This window comes from Canis lupus, chromosome 26 (assembly GCF_048164855.1).
Source record: "Canis lupus baileyi chromosome 26, mCanLup2.hap1, whole genome shotgun sequence".
Taxonomy (NCBI): Eukaryota; Metazoa; Chordata; class Mammalia; order Carnivora; family Canidae; genus Canis; species Canis lupus.
The window spans coordinates 23,511,468-23,532,403 of record NC_132863.1 but is presented as its reverse complement, the minus strand read 5'-3'; the positions used below and the strand labels follow the sequence as shown (position 1 = coordinate 23,532,403).

Genomic DNA, 20,936 nt, shown 5'->3' with positions numbered 1-20,936 from the left:
GCTCAGGGGTATCTGTCGATGTGCCACCCCATCACTCTGTGCTTTACCGTTTCAGAGCACTCCTGCTGGCAGCACATGTATTTCCCTCCCTAAAAGATTTCTCTATGGCCACTGGCACCTGCTCTGCCCGTGAGCTTGGCAAGTGGAAGTGCTAGAGAAACAGCATCTCCCAGGAGCAGTCTTCGACCGGTGACTGACAGGAGCAGGTGGATAAATACCCCAGGTCCCTCACCTCCTGCGCATGCTCACTGGCTCCCGGGGCTCCCCGCAGAACTGACCTCCTGGTGCCCACAGAAGTGACTGGCATGATAACACACCTTTAATGACTGCCTTCTCTTCTGTCTCACTTCCCCACTCTCCTCCCAGGGGTTTCTGGGATCCTCTCCCAAATAGACAAAATAGTAATTGCACATGGCCCCTTTCCTAGGGTCTGCTTCTAAGGAAACTCACACTAAGATTCATAGGAAACTCACATAAGATACATATGTACATAGATACATATTTTCCACAGAAAATATGGAGTATCGTTTTTTTCCGTGTTGGCATCAAAGGATTTTTACTACATGACTTGGGGGGTAGTATCCTTATTTCCATTTTTCAGATAAAGAATCTGAGATTCAGAGAGTGAGGGGATTTCCCAAACGAATTACAGCTCCTTTGAGGCAATGTGGGCACTCAGACGCTGGTCTCCTGGGCTCCTGGGCTCTGGCAGAGGTTTGGGAAGGTCTCCTATGCACTTGGCTGCACCTAAGTCTCCCAGGCCAAAGGATTTCAGGGTGACATTGTGAACTTCAGTGGGTGTCTCAGGGTAGTATTAGGAATGCAGGCCCCGATGCATTGCCATCTGAAGCATTGCAGCAACATGCATAGGGTGCAGCATGTGTGGCCATCGGCACCAGCCAAGAACAAGGGCACATCTTATATTGGAGCAAGGGTTTCTTCTGCATCATTACCCGTGTCCCTGGAGGTACACTAAAACTCCCAGCCCTGGGATGGAGGAAACTGGAAAAATGAGGTGGGGATCAAAGTACAGTAGGGGTTGTTTAGAAAGATGGAGGCTAAGAGAGATTGTACCACTAACATGCTGTGTAACTTCGGGAAAGCTACTCACCTCTCTGGACCTGATATTCCTTTTTTATAAAAAGGGAGGCAAAATTGGGGGGAAAGACTTGAAAAGTCAAATGGCTATAGGGGCCTATAGGGACACCCACATGAGGAAAGTGATCCAAGGGAGGGTGGTGCAAACCGACAGCTCAGGGATAGTGAGCAGGGTAAGCCCTACGTGGCTTAACCAGTGCTGCCATGAGTAATAGCAGAGAGGATGAGAGACAGAGTCTCTAGTCTCACTATTGCCAACTCGGTTTTTTGAAAGACAGAAATCCAGGGTGCCTGGATGGCTCAGTCGTATGAGCCTCAGAGAAACTTGGAATGTAGGAATGTAGGAAGTATCTCCCTTGCCTGAGATACTTCAACACACAGGTATATTTCAGTTGGCTCCGTGTTGTGATTCTTTTTAATTAGTTGCCAACTTTCAATATCAAAAGAACCCCCACCAATCTGGATTTCTCTCTCTTTTTTTTTTTAAAGATTTTATTTATTCACGAGAGACACACAGAGAGGCAGAGACATAGGCTCCTGCAGAGAGCCTGATTCTCTGAGGCCCTACTAGTAGTGCCAGGCACCTACTATGTGTTAATGATACAGTGGTTTAGGAGACTGACACGTCTTTGCCCTTACTTTCTAGAAGAGTTTAAAGTGCAAGATCTGGCTGCAGACAATTTTCTCCTCACTCTCAGGGGTAAGGGCCCCCAGCGAGCAGCCTGATGGGGGTGAGATAAAGGTCCATGCTTCCCATACCCACTAGATTACTATAATGATAGTAATTTTTTAAAAAAGGAAAACAAGCGTTGGGAAAGATGTGGAGAAATTGGAATCCTTCTACATGGCTAATGGGAATGTAAAATGGTGCAAAACAATCTGGCAATTCCTCAAAAAGTTAAACATAGAATTCCTGTACGACTCAGTGATTCCATTTCTAGGTATATACCTAAGAAATTGAAAACAGGTTCTCAAACAAATACCTATAGGCACATGCTTACAGTGGCACTATTCATAATAGCCAGAAGGTGGAAACAACCCAAATTTCCATCTACAGATGAATACATAAGCAAATTGTGGTATATACATACAATGAAATATTATCCAGCCATAAAAAGAACTGAAATACCAATACATGCTATAACTCGGGTGAACTTTGGGCTGGAATGGGAGTGATTGCTTTAATGGGATCAGTGCTTCGAGATGAAACTATTTGAGGACCATACAGAGGTGGTGGTTGCACAACTCTGTGAATGTACTAAATGCCACTGAATTGTTAAGATGGCTACATTTATAATGCTATACCAATTTCAACTCAAAAAAATTTACAAATTGAAAACTACATAAAAGTGCTTTCCTAGGATGGTTAAATTATAGTGCATCCAAACAGTGGAATAATATGTAGCCATTAAGAATATCCAAGGATAGGGACACCTGAGTGGCTCAGCGGTTGAGCGTGTGCCTGCAGCTCAGGGTGTAATCCTGGAGACCTGGGATCAAGTCCAACATTGGGCTCCCTGCATGGAGTCTGCTTCTCCCTCTGCCTATGTCTCTGGCTCTCTCTCTCTGTGTCTCATGAATAAATAAATAAATAAAATCTTAAAAAAAATGTCCAAGGATATTTTGGGGCACCTGGCTGGCTCAGTTGGAGGATCATGCAGCTCTTGATCTCAGGGTCATGAGTTCGAGCCCCACGTTGGGTGTAAAGATTACTTAAATACATAAATAAACTTAAAAAATAAATTGACAATTAAAAAAATCCTAGGAGATTTTAATGACATAGATAAATGTTTATAATATAGGGCTAAGCAAAGAAGTAGGATGAAAATTGTATACCACAGCAGTTTACTGATTACGTTAAATAAAAAGCACACAGAAAAGAAGACTACACAAAAGTAAACTAAAATATCTGTTATCCAAAAAACTTTTTTAAAAAGATTTTATTTATTTATTCATGAGACACACACACAGAGAGAGAGAGAGAGAGAGAGAGAGAGAGAGAGGCAGAGACACAGGCAGAGGGAGAAGCAGGCTCCATGCAGGGAGCCTGACATGGGACCCGATCCCAGGTCTCCAGGATCACGGCCCGGGCTGAAGGCAGCGCTAAACCACTGAGCCACCCTGGGCTGCCCCAAAAAACTTTAAAAAGGAGTCATTCTTCCATTGTTTGAGTTTTTACCAAGTGTCAGGCAAATGAAGATCTTTGCTCTCCTGCAGTGGAAAACAGACCTGGAACAGGAGGCCTGGGAGGTCAGCAGAGCCAGACTCTCTGTCGTCTCTGATCCAGACTACCTGGGTGACCCTTTCAGGTCTCAGTCCTCCTTGCACACAAGAGAGGTTCACAGATGCCCCCTCTGGAGACCCATCCAGCCCTCAGTGTTTTCCCAAGAAACACCTGCACCCTCCCACCTTCACCAGGGCCATACATCCAGGATGGTCCCAGCAGAATAGTTTATTGTAGTAAAAGCCTTGCTACACATCTGAATGTCCAACAACTGGGGGATGAGAAATAAGATAGGATGGTCACTTGCAGAAATACTGCCCTGAGAAAGAATGAACTATGCATGCCTTTGTTTCTCATCCTGGCTAGACCTTGACAACTTAATGATAAGGCAAGGAATAGAAAAACGATATTGCAGAAGAATCTCACAGCTGGATAGCGTTTTTGGAGATCTTTAAAACACAGAAAAACAATTCTATGTATTATTTATGCATCCATATCTATGTAATAAATTCATAAAGGCACAGACTGGAAAGGACTATATTTCATGACTGGTTGCCTCTGGGCAGAGAGAAAAACAGGACTGAGAGAGACAAGTGGAGAGGCTTCAGTATTATCTGTTACTTTTAAGACTTTTATTTTTTAAAAAGCCAGAGGGAAACATTTAATTCTGGGTGGTGGGTTCATGGGATATTTACTATATTATTTCTTTCACTTTTCTTTATTTTAATATCCCCCCCCCCCCAAAAAAAAAAAAGGATAGTGAAGAGAAATCCATGGGATAAAGGAACCAATATCTATTGAAGTCTTTCTCTGTGCTGGCCAAAGGCTACAGCAATGGTTCTCAAAGTGTGGTCCCTGGACCAGCAACAGCAGCATCACCTGGGAATGTAAATTCTCAGATTCCCCAGCCAGACCTACTGAATCAGAAACTCTGGGGTCAGGGCCCAGAAATCTGTGTTTTAACAAGCCTCCCAGGTGTACTGCTAACATTTGGGAAGCACTGGCTAGACGGTAATAGCGACAATAGTTCACGAGTACTAAGCACCTATACCTGTGACCTAACGCTCCAAGAGCTTTCCATGAATAACTTAACCTAACCTTCAAAACGACCCTGGGAGGGAGTCATTATTATTAATATCCCTATCCTATAGGTGGAAAAGCAGAGGCCTAGGAAGACCAAATCCCTTGCTCAAGGTCAACAGGCAGGTTGCTCCCAGAATCCCACTTCCCCTTGCATGACCCCCACAGACTCCAGCTCACTGTAGCCTTGGAGAAAGAATTCTAGCCCTATCTGACGGAGGAGAAAACTGGAATTCGGAGAGGGAGCACGACTCGGCCCAAGGTCTCACCGAAGCGGAAAGGGGGCGGGGAGACACCCTGTGGTCTGTCCAGGAGGTTTTGAGGTTTGACCCAGACCTGCTGCGGATCAGGGCCCAGCGCGGGAGGAGGAGGGAGAGCAGAGTGGGCCCAGCTGCAGGCCCGCCTGGGTGTGGTTCGCACCACACGCCTCCGGCCAGCTGTCCCCCTCCCCACCACGGGCTGCCAACCCGCCGCCAACCTGCCGTGACCCGTCACCCACCCCCACCAGGGGCCGTAAGGGCCTTCCCTTCTCGGTCGGTAGAGCCTCATCCCTTCCTTCTCGTTTTTTTCTTTTGCAGAAGGGGAACCTGGACGGCTCAGAGGAGCGGAGGCTGGACCCAAGTCCGTCGGGGGCCGGGGCTCCTCTCCCCTAGGGCTCCTCCAGGCTCGCACGCAGCCCGGCCAGCCCGGCCCTCGTCGCGGGCCCCCGGTCCCTCCGCGCGTCCACCGCTCCCGGACCGCCCCTTCCTGCCGCCCTCCAGCCGGCCCTGCCCCCCCGCTGGGCTCCCCCCACCGTCCCCCGCCGCGGAGACCCTCCCGCTTCCGCCGTCCGCGCGCCACTCACCTGGGCGCCCGCTCCTCCTCCTGCGGGCAGCCCGGATCTTCGCAGCTCGAACGCCCCCCCAGCTCAGCAGCCCCCGGACTCCCGGGGCGCCCGCACCCGAAGGGAGACGGGCTGACTTTGGAGAAAAGGCAAAGGGCGGCCTCTGAGGGGCTTGGGCGCCGCGCGGCTTCTCGGGCTCCCCTGGCGCTGAACCCCCGGCGCCCCCTCCTGCTCGCCTCGGCCTCAGCGGTGCGCTCGGGCTGGGACCGGGGACTCGGTGGCACCCACAGGCCATCTGGGCTCCTTAGCCGCGCCCTGAGCGATGCTAACCCCACCCCCGTGTATCCTAACCCCGCCCCTGAAGACTCTGACCCCACAGCGTGGACTCTCATCCCAGGCCCTTCCTCCCAGCACCCTAATCCCACCGCTCAAGGATTTTTTTTTTTTTTTTTAAACGCCGCCCATCAGAGGCTTCCAACCCTGCCCCTAAGGATCCTAACCCTGGCCCGGAAGGATAATAAACCTGCCCCTAAGAATTTTAATCCGTCCCCCAAAGATCCTAACCCCACGCCCTCTTCCAAGCACTTAACCTAATGCATTATAATCCCCGCCTCCCCAAACCTTAATGTGGTCGCCAAAGGGATTAAACTCGTCCTCCCAAGAACCGCAACACCGTCTCCTGCCAAGATCCTCGTTCTGCCCCCAAATGATTTTGAATTTCACATTTGAAGGATTTTTTAGCTTCACCCACAGGAGATTTCTAATCCTGTCCCCCAAGGATTCTAATCCGGCCAACGGAAGGATTTTATCCCTTCTCTTCAAAGGATTCTGACCCAGCCCTCCAAATTCATAACCCTAACCCCAGGGATTCTAATCCTGCTCCCGAATAATCCCAATCTTGTTTCCAAAGGATTTTAATCCCCCCTCGGATTCCAATCCGATCCATCCAAAAATTCCAACCCTACCCTCAAGGACTTTAACCCCTCATCAAAGGATTCTAACGTGACCCACAAGGATCCTAAACCTTTACCTCGGCACTCTCGCAGGATTCTAATCCCCCGCCCCAAGCATTCTGATCGGTTTTCTCTACACTCCAATCCACTCTTGGAGCCCAGGCCCCTCCCCCACACCGTGTCCCAGGCCTTCCTGGTCCTTCTGTGGTCAGCGGTTTCCGCTCCACAGGCCCCGCGCTATTCAAACGGCAAGCAAAGTTTCTCACCCGCAGGCACCACCCTGGCTCATTCTTGGCGGTTTCCGGCAGCTGGGAAGCTCAGAGGACTTTGAAAACTGAGGAGGCAGGATGCCCAGCTGGAGGGCACCTGGAGGCCCCACATGAATGAGATGTGCCCAGCACCAGGCAAGGGCAGAGCACAACTGCTTCTGGAAAAAGAGCTTTGTCGCACTAAAGTCTGCCAAGCACACTTACAAGATGTGTAAGAATTTTACAGCTTTTCTGTATTCCCTCTGTTACCAGCCATTTCAGGCCACCGTCATCTCTTCATTCACTCATTCATTCATTCATTCATTCAGCAATACTGTGCTGAGTGCTGGGCTACACAGGGTTTCTCAACTCCAGTACTGTTGACATTTGGGCTGCATAATTCTTTGTTATGGGGTGGGGGGACTGTCCTGGGCATGGGAGGATGATGACCAGCATTCCTGCTAGGTCATCGTCTACACCCTCCACAGTTTGTCAATTCCTATAGCTATGGACACCTAGATGGCATGCAACTTTGCCCTAAAGACCTGTGTAAGGATTTTGTAAAGACTTGCTTTGCCAAGAATGATGAATGCTTGCAGAATGGCTGCTGCCAAAATTCTCCTAACATTTCCCCACATTTAAGAAAATTTAAATTCAATTAATTAACGTATAGTGTGTTAGTTTCAGAGGTAGAGTTCAGTGATTGGTCTTATATAATACCCAGTGCTCATTATATCACATGCTCTCCTTAATGTCCATCACCCAGTTACCCCATCCCTACAAGCCCCTTCCACATTTCCCCACATCATGATTGACTCTTGGTACCATCCATTAGTCCTTTTTTTTTTTTAAAAAAAAAAAAAGGATTTTATTTATTTACTTGAGAGAGAGAAAGCAAGAGATGGAGGAGGGGCAGAGGGAGAGGAAGAAACAGACTCCTAGCTGAGCAGAGAGCCCAACGTGGGACTTGATCCTAGGACCCTAGAATCATGACCTGAGCCAAAGGCAGATGCACAACTGATTGAGTCACCCAGGCACCCCTCATCCATTAGTCTTTAATTTGAGTTCCCCAGAAGCAGACCCTAGACATGGATTCAAGTGAAAGTGGTTATTTGGGAGATGCAGAAAACACTGGTAGGGGAGTAGGTGGATAAGACAAGACAGGGAATAAAGAGAGCATTGTCAACCAAGTTATAACTGTGGGCTCCTGGAATTCACTCCTGCTGGAGAGGGAACTCCGGAGACAGTGTATTATTCCCAACTCATTGTTATCCTTCCTGGAAATTGAAAGAGCTGGGGCGTTTATGTACCAACTCCTGGCAGAGTTGGATGAGGGATGATCCCAGGAGGTACTAATCCTTCAGCACTCCTAGCCTGCTCCATGAATGCTCCAATCACAAGAGAGAGCCTCCAGGAAGAGAGATACATGCCTGGAGACTCGAAAGGGTCATCATTAGCATCGGCTACACCTTCTTCCACAAGTTTGTCATTCTGATGGCAAAGGACCACAGTTGAAACATTCTCCTGTTAACAGCCAATTCCATCTCCCTTTTTTTTGCTATTGAAGTAATGCTGCAATAAAAGTCTGTGCATGTGTTTCCAAAGCTCCTATCAACTTTACTGAGGCACAGCTTTATACATAAAATGCACTATAAAAATATTCAGCTTGATGAGTTTTGGTAAAGGGATACACCTGTGTAACCCCACCCTAATCAAGATATAGAACATTTCGGGCAGCCCAGGTGGCTCAGCGGTTTGGTGCTGCCTTCAGCCCAGGGCGTGATCCTGGAGACCTGGGATCGAGTCCCACGTCGGGCTCCCTGCATGGAGCCTGCTTCTCCCTCTGCCTCTCTCTCTCTCTCTCTGTCTCTCATGAATAAATAAATAAAATTAAAAAAAAAAGATATAGAACATTTCTAGCACTCCAAAGAATTCCCTTATACCCTATTGCAGTCAATTTCTCCCTGCTCCATTGCCTTAGATAACCAGTGTTTAGCTTTTTGTCATTATAAATTGGCTTTGTTTTTTTTATAATTTTATATAAATACAATTACACAGTGTGTTTCTTTCATGTCTGTCTCCTTTCACTTACATATTGCTTTTGAGATTTTCCATGTTACATGTTGCAGTATTTTGTTCCCTTTCACTGCAGAATAGTATTTCATAGTATAGATGTATCACTATACACAATATCAATAACACTATATAATATACATAATATCTATAATATATATCACTATATATTACCAATAATTTGATAATTTGGTATTATTATTCTTTTTAATTAAAACATATTTTCCATCTAACTCTTATTCGCATCAAAGAACATTTATACAATTACAAATTTTATCCTAAAACATTGCCTTACCAGTACTGGGGCGGGGGGCAAACATTTTATCTATTCATTCACTCATTCAACATGCAGAACATAGCTGTCCACAAGAAGTAGTGCTAAATGCTGCATCTTTGGAGCCAGTCTGGAGTTCAAACCTTGGCACAGCCATTTATCAACTGAGGGATAGTGAGCAAATCAATTAGCAATAATCACACCTCAGATAAGCCTCACTGGCTATGACACTGCCACTAGTGAAGCTTGATCTTGAGCAAATCAAATCACCCCTCAGGGTCTTAGTTTTCTCATCAAGTGGAAATAATAATAGTGTTTATCTCAGTGAATCATTGTGAAAATCAATTAACATCTTATGTGCAAGGGTGATAGGATTACAAGAAAAATAAATCAGGGCAAGAGAGTGGGATGTAATTTGAGACAAAATGGTCAGGGAAGACCTCTCTGAGGAGGTAGTGTGTAGCAAGACCTGCTGAATGGGGGAGTGAGTCATGTGATAATCTGAGGGAAGCGTGTTCCATGGAGAAGGAACAGTAATGGCAAAGGTTCTGAGGTGCAACTGCGCTTGGTATGTTTAAGGAATAAGGGATCCAGGGGATCCCTGGGTGGCACAGCGGTTTGGCGCCTGCCTTTGGCCCAGGGCGCGATCCCGGAGACCCGGGACCGAATCCCACATTGGACTCCTGGTGCATGGAGCCTGCTTCTCCCTCTGCCTATGTCTCTGCCTCTCTCTCTCTGTGTGTGGCTATAATAAATAAATAAATAAATAAATAAATAGGAATAAGGGATCCATGTAGCTGGATCAGAGTAGGTGCAGAGGAGAGTGACAGAGATGATGTTAGAAAGGTAGTGAAGTCAGATTGTAAGGCCAAGAAGTCTTGGTGTTGATATGAGACTTTAATTGACACAAGATGGGAGCCATTGAAGGGTTCTGAGCAGAGGAGTAAGCCACACTGTGTTTTAATAGGATCTGTCTGGCTGTTGGGTGGAGAATGGATTGGAGAGGCATGAGGAAAGCAGAGAACTCAGTGAGCAGGATGAGGCAGTCATTCAAGAATAATATGATGATGGCATGGGCCAGGGGGGTGGCAACTGACAGTTGTAGGAGCTCAGAGAGACAAAAGAGCAGAAAATCTGAGACTTCATGGGTATGTACAAGGAAAGTCAATACTCTCCTTTTTTACTAGAAAATGATTGGAAATAACCTAAGATATCCATCATTTGGGGACTGGGAAAATAAATAATAATACAATAATGGAGTACCAAGGTGTTGTCAAAAAGAATAAGGATGTATAAAAACTAATTGTATGTACGTTTGTATGTATTTTGGGGGGGAGGGGCAGAAAGAGGGGGAGAGCAAGAATCCTAAGCAGGCTCCAAGCCCAGCACAGAACCCGACGTGGGGCTTGATCTCACAACCCTGAGATCACAGCCTGCGCTGAAATCAAGAGTCAGATGCTCAATTGACTGAGCCACCCAGGTGCCCCACAATGAACAATCTGAAAATAAGGTTAAGAAAACAATTTCTTTTTTCTTTTTTTAAGATTTTATTTATTTATACATGAGAGACCCAGAGAGAGAAGCAGAGACACAGACAGAAGGAGAAGCAAGTTCCATGCAGGGAGCCCGACGTGGGACTCGACCCCAGGACCCCGGGATTACACCCTGAGCCGAAGGCAGACGCCCAACCACTGAGCCACCCAGGCATCCCAAGAAAACAATTTCATTTAAATATTACCAAAAAGAACAAAATGCTTGGGAATAATTTTAACATGAGTTGTGCAACATCATTCAAAAACTTTTAAAAACGCCCTTGAAAGAAACTGAAGAAGACCTAAGCAAAGTCATCTCAGGGGATAGGAAAGATAACTCCTGGAAAAGACATTTCTTTATAGATTGGAAGACTCAATATTTTTAAGGTGTTGAAAGTCTTCAAATTGATCAACATAATTGCCATCTATTAAAAAAATAGACAATCTCATCCTAAAATTTATATGGAAATGCAAGGAATCTAGAATAGCCAAGCAATCTTGAAAAAATAAAACAAAGCTGGAGGACTCACAATTCCCAAATTCACTACAAAGTTACAGTAATATAGGCAGTGTGGTACTGTCATAAGGACAGAAATATATAACAATGGAACAGAATTGAGAGCCCAGAAGTAAACCTTCACCTTATGGCCAAATGATTTCCAACAAGGGTGCCAAGACACTTTAATGCAGGAAAGAATAGTTTTGTCAATAAATGGTGCTGGAACAACTAGATATCCCCATGCAAAATAATGAAGTTGGATCCCTACTTCACACCATCCACAAAAATAAGTCAAAATGGATCATAGACCTATATGTCTGAGCTAAAACTATAAAAATCTTCATGACCTTAGGTTAAGCAAAACCTTAAATGTGACACGAGTAACAACAAAAACTGATAAAGAGGAGCTCATCAAAACTAAAAACTTGTGCAGCAAATGACACAATCAAGAAAATGAAAAGACAACACACAGAATGGAAGTGAATACTTGCAAATCACAGATCTGCTAAGGGACTGATATCCCAAATATATAAGTGACTTTTACAACTCAATAATAAAAAAATAACATAATTGAAAAGTGGGAAAAAGATCTGAATAGACATTTCTCCAAAGAAGTTATACAAATAGCCCACAAGCACATGAAAAGATGCTTATTATCATTAGTTATTGGGAAAATACAAATTAAAGCCACAATGAGGGACTCCTGGGTGGCTCAGTGGCTGAGCGTCTGCCTTCGGCTCAGGGAGTGATCCAGCAGTCCCAGGATTGAGTCCCGCATCAGGCTCCCTGCATGGAGCCTGCTTCTCCCTCTGCCTGTGTCTCTGCCTCTCTCTCTTTGTGTTTCTCATGAATAAATAAATAAAATCTTTTTTAAAAAGCCACAATGAGACGTTGTTTCACAACCATTAGAATGGCTATAATAAAAAACACAGATAATAACAAGTATTGATGAGAATAAGAAGAAATTATAACCCTCATACATTGGTGGTGGGAATGTAAAATGGTACAGTGCCTTTAGAAACTAGTGTGGTGGCTCCTCAAAAGGTTAAGAATAGAGTTATCGGGATCCCTGGGTGGCGCAGCGGTTTGGTTCCTGCCTTTGGCCCAGGGCGCGATCCTGGAGACCTGGGATCGAATCCCACGTCGGGCTCCTGGTGCATGGAGCCTGCTTCTCCCTCTGCCTGTGTCTCTGCCTCTCTCTCTCTCTCTCTGTGTGTGTGACTATCATAAATAAATAAAAATTAAAAAAAAAAAAAGAATAGAGTTATCATATTGCTCAGATATCTCATTCCTAGGTACATACCCAAGAGAATTGAAAATATATATCTACACAAAAATTTGTATATGAAATTCTCATAGCAGCACTATTCATCATAGCAAGAAGTGGAAACAACTTCAATGTCCCTCAATGGACAAATAAAATGGAGTCTATCCAGGGGCGCCTGAGTGGCTCAGCGGGTTAAGAGTCTGCCTTTGGCTCAGGTCATGATCCCAGGATCCTGGGATCTTCTCCCTCTGCCCTCCCTTTGCTCATACTGTCTCTGTCTCTGTCTCAAAATAAACAAATGAAATCTAAAAAAAGGGGGAGGGTCTATCCATACAATGGAATATCACTTGGCAATTGGCAATAAAGAGGTGTGAAGTATTGATATATTTTACGACACAAACTTTGAAAATACTATGTTAAATGAAAGAAACCAGTCACAAAAGACCACATATTGCAAGATTTCATTTATATGAAATGTCCAGCATAATTAATCAAATCTATAGAAACAGAAAATGGCTAGTGGCTTCCTGGTGCTGGGGGTTGGCAAGAAATAAGGAGTGATTGCTAATGGGTATTTTTTTTTTTTAAGAGTGAGCAGTGGGCAATGAAAATATCCTAAAATTTATTGCAGTAAGTGTTGCATAACTCAGCATATACCTAAAACACCGAATTGTACATTTCAAATGGATGAATGAATGTATGCTACATGAGTTATAATTCAATTTTAAAAAGTTCTTTTTTTAAAGAATGAAGAAAACTCCTTATGTTCTAATGGGGACAAGTGGATAAGTGGATTGGGGAGGAAGTAAGGTGCACAACAGCTTGTACTGTATTTTACCATTTGTGTAGAACAAGAGAACAAACATGTGGGAATTTACTGGTACATGCTGAACTGAGTCAGGAAGAGCTCCTGTAAGACACAGTACCCATGTTTTCTTCCAGGGAGGGAAATTATACAGCTGAGTGACAGAGCAGGGAAGGAGACTTACTGATCCTAGTATACTTTGTATTCTTGAATTTTGGACCACTTGAAGATATTAAAAATTAAATGTCAATTTAGAAATCAGAGACTTCAGGGTCACCTGGCTGGCTCAGTCAGCAAAGCATGTGACTCTTGATCTTGGGGTTGTGAGTTTGAGCTCCATGCTGGATGTAGAAATTACTTAAAAAAAAAAAAAAAAAGATCTTTGAAAAAAATCAGAGACAGAGATAGACTTGAGGCTGGGTACGATTTTTAGAGGATGAAAAAGTCAAGAAAAGTTCTTGGTGTATACTTGACAGTGGGTCAAGGATGGAGGACCGATGGAAGCAAAGGCATTGAAGCTGGACTAACTACTTTTCTTTTTTTTTTTTTTTTTTTTTTAATTTTTACTTATTTGAGAGAAAGCACAAGCAAGAGAGAGAGCATGAGCAGGATGAGGGGGAGAGGGAGAAGCCGACTCGCTGATGAGTCTGACCTGAGCCAAAGGCAGATGCTCACTTAACTGACTGAGCCACGCAGGTGCCCTGCACTGACTACCTTCCCCTAGCTGTGATTTTGTTTTCTCATCTGCAAAGTGGAATGACCTTCACCAGGTCATTAAATTATTGCATTAAAAGCTCTTATTATTCTGCCCTCACTTAGTTCATTTAATCTCTTTGAGATAGAAATGCTTAGAAATGGATGGCTTAGAGAGGTAAAGACACCTGCCCAAGGTTGCACAGACAGCAAGCAACAGAGCTGGAACTCAAACTCAGGTCTGTGAGACTCTAGTGTACTTCCAGAGCTGGTGCTTATAATGAGTACACAGACTCAGTAAGTGTGCTCTAGAGACTTGAGAAGTAGAGAGACAAATTCGGACTAAAAGACACATCCAGGGCTCAGTCCTGGAGGGAGGGCAGGCACTGGGGAACAACGCGGGCTTCACTTAACAGTGAGTCAGATGATGGCTCTTTCAAAAATATATTTTCCTATTCCCAGGGGGCATTTGCATTCCATATTTCAAATTCTTTGGGACCACTGTTGATTGTTCTATATTCAAAACAGGATGGGGGATGGGGAAGAGAGCCATAATAATTATTTCAGGGCTCAGATATTTCCCCTTTTATTTGCAAAGTAGCCAGTGTTCATTTCATAGCAACACCATCTCATGCAGGTCACCACTGCCCCCATTTCTCCAAGACAGGCAAATGAAAATCTGAGAAGACTTGCCCCTGGCAAAATTCTCAACAACCCCAGCAGGTCTTTGAATCTTCTTCCTAAAGTTCCTCCATTCTCCATCACCTCTAGCTCCTCCTCCCACTCTGTGTTAGTTTACTCCAGAGAACTTGTCATCACAAGGCACTATAATACATATTTATAATAAGCTAATCTGTTTATTGTCTGTATGTTCTGCTTATTTGTAAGTTCCATACAGATACTACTCATGTGCCCATTTTGCAGATGAAAAAACTGAAACTCAAGGTTTGTAAGCAGCCAGTGAAGGATAACACTGAGGTCCAAACCCTTCATTCTTTAATTCTATTAATATTTATTAAGGGCTTATTATGTGCTTCCAGGGGCTGGAAGCACAAAATGATAGACAAGATAATCTTGGCCTGCAAGCCACATTCCTAGCTCATTAGAGAAACAAAAACTTAAATCAATAACTTAGATACAGAGGAGAAAATGCTGTGGGGGAGAGTGAGAGGCCCATGATATTGTAGGACCAAGTAGAAGGGATGCTGGTCCAACACTGGGTGCATCAAGGTGGACTTCTTGAAAGAGGTGAGAGGCTAACATTTAAAGGACGCTAACTAGAAGATCACGGTGAAGGGTCTTTCAGGAGAGACAGCCTGACAAAGACTGGAGGGAGAACAGCCTGGCCTAACTGACCAACCACAAGTACTTCTGTGTTGTTGGTGCCTGAAGCTCCTGGGCACAGCCAGGTGGAAAAACAGGCTGGAAATGGCAGCAGAAGCTAAGGAGCTGGAGCTTTCTCCTGCCAGTGATCAGAGAGACTGTGGGTGTCTTGGAAGTTTACCTATGCCAGGTATCATCCTAAAGTCAGCTGGCCTCCTGCTCAGAGGTGTGGTGGGACTGAGCAGGACTGGGCAGGAATGGGGCTGCTGAGGGGAGCCCCAGAAGTTGTTTTTCTGCCCCCAGCTGCGTGGCCTCCTCCAGCTGACGGGTTTCCCCGCCTCCCCCCCAGGGGGGTTGGGGGACAGTTCAGTTTCACAACCCCTTGCCTTCCCCCAGCGTCCCGGGAGGGCAAGAAAAGAGGAAGCACTTATCGGACTTCCTCCTGGGTCCGGGTGCATGGGTGCACGGGGCACGGGTGCACGCAAACCCAGCAGGTCCCTCGGGCAGGAGGGGGTGCTAAGCCAGATCTGCACCCCCCAGCATTTCTGGATCCCGGCCTCGCCCCTACTCAGCGGCGGCCACGCTCCCACGGGACGCACCCAGGCCCCCGTCCCAGCAATTCTGATTTACTGTCTGCTCTTGAACAAGACCTCCTCTCTGGGTTGTGCATCTTGAACAAGGCACATCCTACTCAGCAATTTAAAACTGAGGCAATGTGCGCTAATTGACGTGGAGAGGTCTCCAAGACACGCTTGCAGAATGGTATGAAAATCCGCTCATTTAAAAAGTAACGTGGTTCTGTATTTCCCTCTATAGGTATGTAAGAGGGTAGAGAAAAGTGTGGAAACTATACAGCCAACAAGCGCAGAAGCTGTCATGAAGAAGAAAGGAACATTGGAATCAGAGGGAAGAGATGGTGACCTCTTTCTCAGGCTTTTTGTTTTTTCATTTTTAAACTAGATTGTTTTTATTTGTAATAAAAATAATAATAATGAGAGGACTGATATATGTGGCTATTGAAGGTCTTTTCCCCAAACATTTTGTTATGAAAATATCCAAATATACAGCAAAATTGAAAGACTTACATCAAAATTTCTACAGTACTTACCATTTACATTTCACCATTAACATTCTACTTGATTCACCACGTCTGTCCATCTAGCTATCCATACAATTCATCTTTTTAAAATAGATTTTATTTATTTATTTGAAAGAGAGAGAGAGCATGAGTGGGAAAGGCCAGAGGAACAGCAGACTCCCAGCTGAGCACCTGTCAGGGTGGGGGTGGGGGGCTCCCTCCCAGGACCTTGAGATCATGACCTGAGTCGAAGGTAGACACTTAACTGGCTGAGCCACCCTGGCACTCCATCATCAATGCATCTTTAAAAAATGCATTTCAAAATAAATTGCTTTAGCCCACATATTATTAACTAGAGTTCAATGTTTGTTTACAATATTTTTAGAGGGGGGAGGGGCAGAGGGCGAGCAAGAGAGAGACTCAAGCAGCCTCCACACAAGTGAAGAGCCCCATGGGGGTCTCAGGACCCTGAGATCATGACCTGAGCAGAAACTGCCAATATTCTGAGTCAGCATTCAACACAGGGCCAGGTATATAGTAAGAGCTTAATAAATGTTAGCTGATGGGCGCTTGGCTGGCTCAGTCAGTGGAGTGTGCAACTCTTGATCTCGGGGTTGTGAGTTCAAGCTGCATGTTGGGTGTAAAGACTACTTAAAAATAAAATCTTAAAAAAAAAAGATATTAGCTGAAGGAATGAATGTGCACACGGCCTGCTCCCCTGAAGGCAGGAGCATGCCTTTTTCTCTTGCACTCCCCTACAGAACTGAAACTCAGTAAATGCTTAATAAAGACTTATTGATTGTATCAAGTATATATTGCTGTGGAACAAACTACTCAAAATTTAGCAGCTTAAAACATTATAAAGAATTATTATCTCACACAGTTTCTGTGGGTCAGGAATTGGGGGACAGCTTAGCTCAGTGGTTTGGCTTGGGGTTTTTCATGAGGTTGCAGTCAAGATCAGCCTGGAATCATCTGGAGGATTGACTGGGGCTAAGGATCCATTTCCAGGGTGCCTCACTCACATGACTCTTGGCAGGAGGTGCCCATTCCTCACCAAGCAAACCTCTCCATAAGGCTTGCTGAGTGTGCTTATGACATGGTGTCTGGCTTCCCCCAGAATGAGTGATCGAGGAGAGCAAGGCGAAGAACCACACTGGTTACACAGGTCATCCTTATTCAATGTGAGAATGGTCTACACAAGAGCAGGAATACTATGAGGCTAGACTAACCGTGGTCTTCTTGGAGAAGGTAGTCATTATGAATATGTATTCAAATTTTCTGAGCATTCGCTTTGTGTTGGGTGCTATGCTGGGCTCCGGAGTGCAGGAATGAGTCAGAACTGGCTATCTTTCTTCCCCTCACAAGATGTGTGTGTGTGTGTGTGTGTGTGTGTGTGTGTTGGGGTGGTGGTTGGGGAGGTGATTAGACAGACATGGAAACAGATGGTATTACAGAGTACAATAAATATCACAATAGTGGTTTTCAAAAAAAATTGCTTTTCTGTAATTCATACCCATGGTACAACATTTAAGACACAACATGAAAGAAAGTTTTCTTCCCTCCTTATTAAATAGCTATACACTCTTCCAGATCAGAGGGAACAACTAAAACCTGTTTCGTATTTCTTTCCAGAACTATCCCATGCATGTGCACAAAGACATTTCCCATCCTCTTTATTTATTATTATTTTTTTTAAATTTATGATACTCACAGAGAGAGAGAGGCAGAGACATAGGCAGAGGGAGAAGCAGGCTCCATGCACCGGGAGCCTGATGTGGGACTCGATCCCGGGCTTCCAGGATCGCGCCCTGGGCCAAAGTCAGGCGCCAAACCACTGCGTCATCCAGGGATCCCTCCCATCCTCTTTAAACAAAAAAATAGCACTATTCAAACTGCATTGCTCTGCACCCTGCTTTTTCCCCCTCACTTATTTTATCTTGGAAATAATATCCTATCAGTTCATAGACAGCTTCTTTGTTTTTATTAATGGCTGTATGGCATTCTACTGTCCGTGCAAGCCGCAGTTTATTTAACCAGTCTGCTATCGCTGAGCATTTGTTTATTTCTAATCTCAAAGATTTTCCTTGCACATCCATCACCTCCACTTGTGAGAGTGTAAATGTTGGAGAGATTCCTGGCAGTGGAATTACTGCATCAAGGAGCCCATGCATTTAAAATATGGCTAAATAGGGTTTCTACCCTTCTGCCAGCAATGTGTGACAGCACCTGTCTTCTCACACCTGTACCGCGTGGTAAGTTATCAGACTTTCCAAACTTAGCTCAGTAACTGAACAATGTTCTCTTGATGTAGTATTAATGTGTGTTTCTCTTACTGTCGGTGAGGGTGACACTTGCCACAGAGTTACTTGTGTCTTCTATGAACTGTACAAAAAAGTTGCCTATTTTTCTTTTTTTTTTTAATTTTTTTTTATTTATTTATGATAGTCACAGAGAGAGAAAGAGAGAGAGGCAGAGACACAGGCAGAGGGAGAAGCAGGCTCCATGCACCGGGAGCCCGACGTGGGATTCGATCCCGGGTCTCCAGGATCGCGCCCTGGGCCAAAGGCAGGCGCCCAACCGCTGCGCCACCCAGGGATCCCAATTGCCTATTTTTCTATTACACTGTGGGTGTTCATCATTTATTTGACTGTCCTCTTTACATATCAAAGGCACCACTCCTTTGTCTACATGGTAAGCTTCAAAAATGGGTTTTTTTGTTTGTTTTCTGGGTTTTTCGGGACAAGTAGCTCTTAGACAGAAATGAGATGCTTCTGCAGGTTGTGTCATTTTCTGAGCATTGCTACAGAGCTGCCCAGGGCCTTGAAGCTGGGCCATGTAGGGTTCTAAAAGAACCTGGTGGTGGGAGGTGGGAGGTGGGAGGTGGGATGGGCAAGGAGGCAGTTTTAACTCTTGCACTGGATGGAAAGGGCTATCACAGAAGACAGTGAAATCAGCATCACAGGAAGTGGGCAGGACAGGCTGGCCTGGCTCTAAGACCCTCTGCCCTTCATCTGAAATGTTCGAGGATAGACAAGAAACGGGAGGACACCACAACAGGACTGCCAATTTCTGATTGATTTAAGCCTGAATGGGTGGATACTGCATCCAGAAGCTCCGAGTTACATTATTTAATAGTAACATAATCTTTCCAGAATGTAAACACGAGGCCAGGGTTCAAATGCTGAATAAATAGTTGTGGAATGAATGAAGGGAGGAATGAATGAATGAATGAATGAATGAATTTAATCCAAGGATGTGAGAGGCAGCTGTTTCTGAGCAGAGCAGGAGCCCTCTTACCCCATCCCTTCCTGAATGTGCCCTCTCCTCTTCCTTCCTCCTACCCCATCTAAGTCAGGTCTCAGCCTCTGTCATCGGGTCCTGCCCCAGCCCCCAACACCCAGGGTCTCCTCTGGCCTCCACTCAACCCTCTTCTCCAAGCAGCTAGACCCGCTTCAGTGAAATGCAAGCCCTTTTGGTCACTCCCCATTACCTGCACTTCAAGGATCTTCTCTATCTGCCCACTCCTCTGCTTTCCTCTTCTATGAATCCTGCTCATCAAACCCCTGTGTGCCTCCAGCAATAGTAATGGTCACATTTATTGAGCACTTACTGTATGTACTTTTACATGGATTATGCTGAAGTCTTGCAAAAATCTATAAGAACTATGAGGGTAATGCTGTTATTATTCTCATTTTATAGATGAGGAAACCAAGACCAGAGACATTTGGGAGCTTATCCAAGGTCATCCACCTAGCAGATGATAGAATTGAGATTCAAAACTCAGAAAAAAACAAAACAAAACAAAACAACAACAAAAAAAACCTCACTCAGTCTAACCCCTAGGGCCATTGTGCCTAACCACTGAAGTAGAGCTAACTGGTTACCAGTCTTGGAGTGTGCCATGCTCCTTCGAGCTCCCTGCCCTTTGCTCCTGATGGCCCCACCTGGAGGGCTCTCCTGTTTACCTTCCTGTACCTGCCAAAAGTCTTGCTCACCCTCCAAAGTCTTGCTTGTGAGTCATCCCCTCTACAAAGCCTTTTCCTTCTCCCCTAGGAAGAGTTCGTTGCTCACTCTTTGATTTTACAAGTGAGAACCTTATGCTGTAATGATCTGCGGACCTGTCTCCCCCACCGTGCTGTGAGCCCCCCAGTGGACAGAGACTGTTCTATATCTCCCTCTTGTCTAGCACAATGCCTAGTACAGAGGGCATGCTCTATAAATATTTGGTGACCGAATGACAGTGGCCTAGGGACTCCTCCCCCAACACACAGGTGTTAAGTTCTGCTGGGAGTCTCTGGCTGGAAGCTGGGAGGGAGTAGGAAGTCTCAGGGCCCCACACTGTAAGGGGAAGCTGGAGACGATTTCACTAACTTCACCACTTGTCCACGAATCAAAGCTGTCCCCGGGAGGTCTAGCTGGTAGGGAAGTCCCAGCCTTACACCAGCCCTAGAGGTCTCTGGGAAGCAGCTGTCCCACTTCCAGGGCTTTTCCCTCTCTTGCAGTGCCAGGGGTGAAACCATAATGGGAAGTGATCCTGGAAGGGTCTCTGGATGCTACAGGAGGAACTGTGACCAGAGTCCCCATGCTCAAAGCCCAGACCATCCCAGACAGGGCCCTTTGGACCTCAGAAACCAAGGGGTTACATGGCTTTGGTAAGACGGTAGTTCCGGGCTGGGTGGGGACTTCCTCAGGGTGTGAGGGAAATTACTCCATCTCTGGAGCTATGGGGTAAGAAGTCCCAGTGACTCTCATCAACTCTGTCACTGTGCTTCTTTCTCCCTCTGTGTCTGCTTCACTCAGGAACTTAGTAAGGTTCCCCATAGCCTCAGGACAAATGCCTCAGCCTGTGGTCACTACATCCCAAAAGCTGGTGGACACCATAGCGGAGCACTTAGGGGTATGGGCTCTGGCGTTGGCCAGCAGGGTCCAAATCCCAGCTTACTGTGTAACCTAGGGTCATTCA

At 45.4% G+C, this 20,936-nt stretch overlaps 1 protein-coding gene and 1 long non-coding RNA gene across 5 annotated transcripts in view; one reads left to right on the top strand and one right to left on the bottom strand.

Annotated features, from left to right (window-relative positions):
• The window catches only part of HCK (HCK proto-oncogene, Src family tyrosine kinase), a 40,230-nt gene extending 34,724 nt beyond the window's left edge, over positions 1-5,506 (bottom strand). For 2 of the 3 annotated variants that reach the window (XM_072800518.1, XM_072800517.1), the window contains exon 1: positions 5,247-5,380. The gene's annotated coding sequence lies outside the window, so the exon portion shown is untranslated. Of the gene's footprint in view, positions 1-5,246 lie in introns of all 3 variants that reach the window. The other variant, XM_072800516.1, reaches the window with a different exon arrangement.
• On the top strand, positions 4,628-15,883 carry LOC140618294 (uncharacterized). Of its 2 annotated transcripts, none has more exons than XR_012018480.1 (4): positions 4,628-4,725; positions 4,981-5,474; positions 6,451-6,658; positions 15,709-15,883. It is a non-coding gene; the product is annotated as an uncharacterized lncRNA (long non-coding RNA). The 2 variants fall into 2 exon arrangements; XR_012018481.1 differs by lacking the exon at positions 15,709-15,883 and adding an exon at positions 10,318-11,853.
• The last annotated feature ends 5,053 nt before the right edge of the window (positions 15,884-20,936 follow it).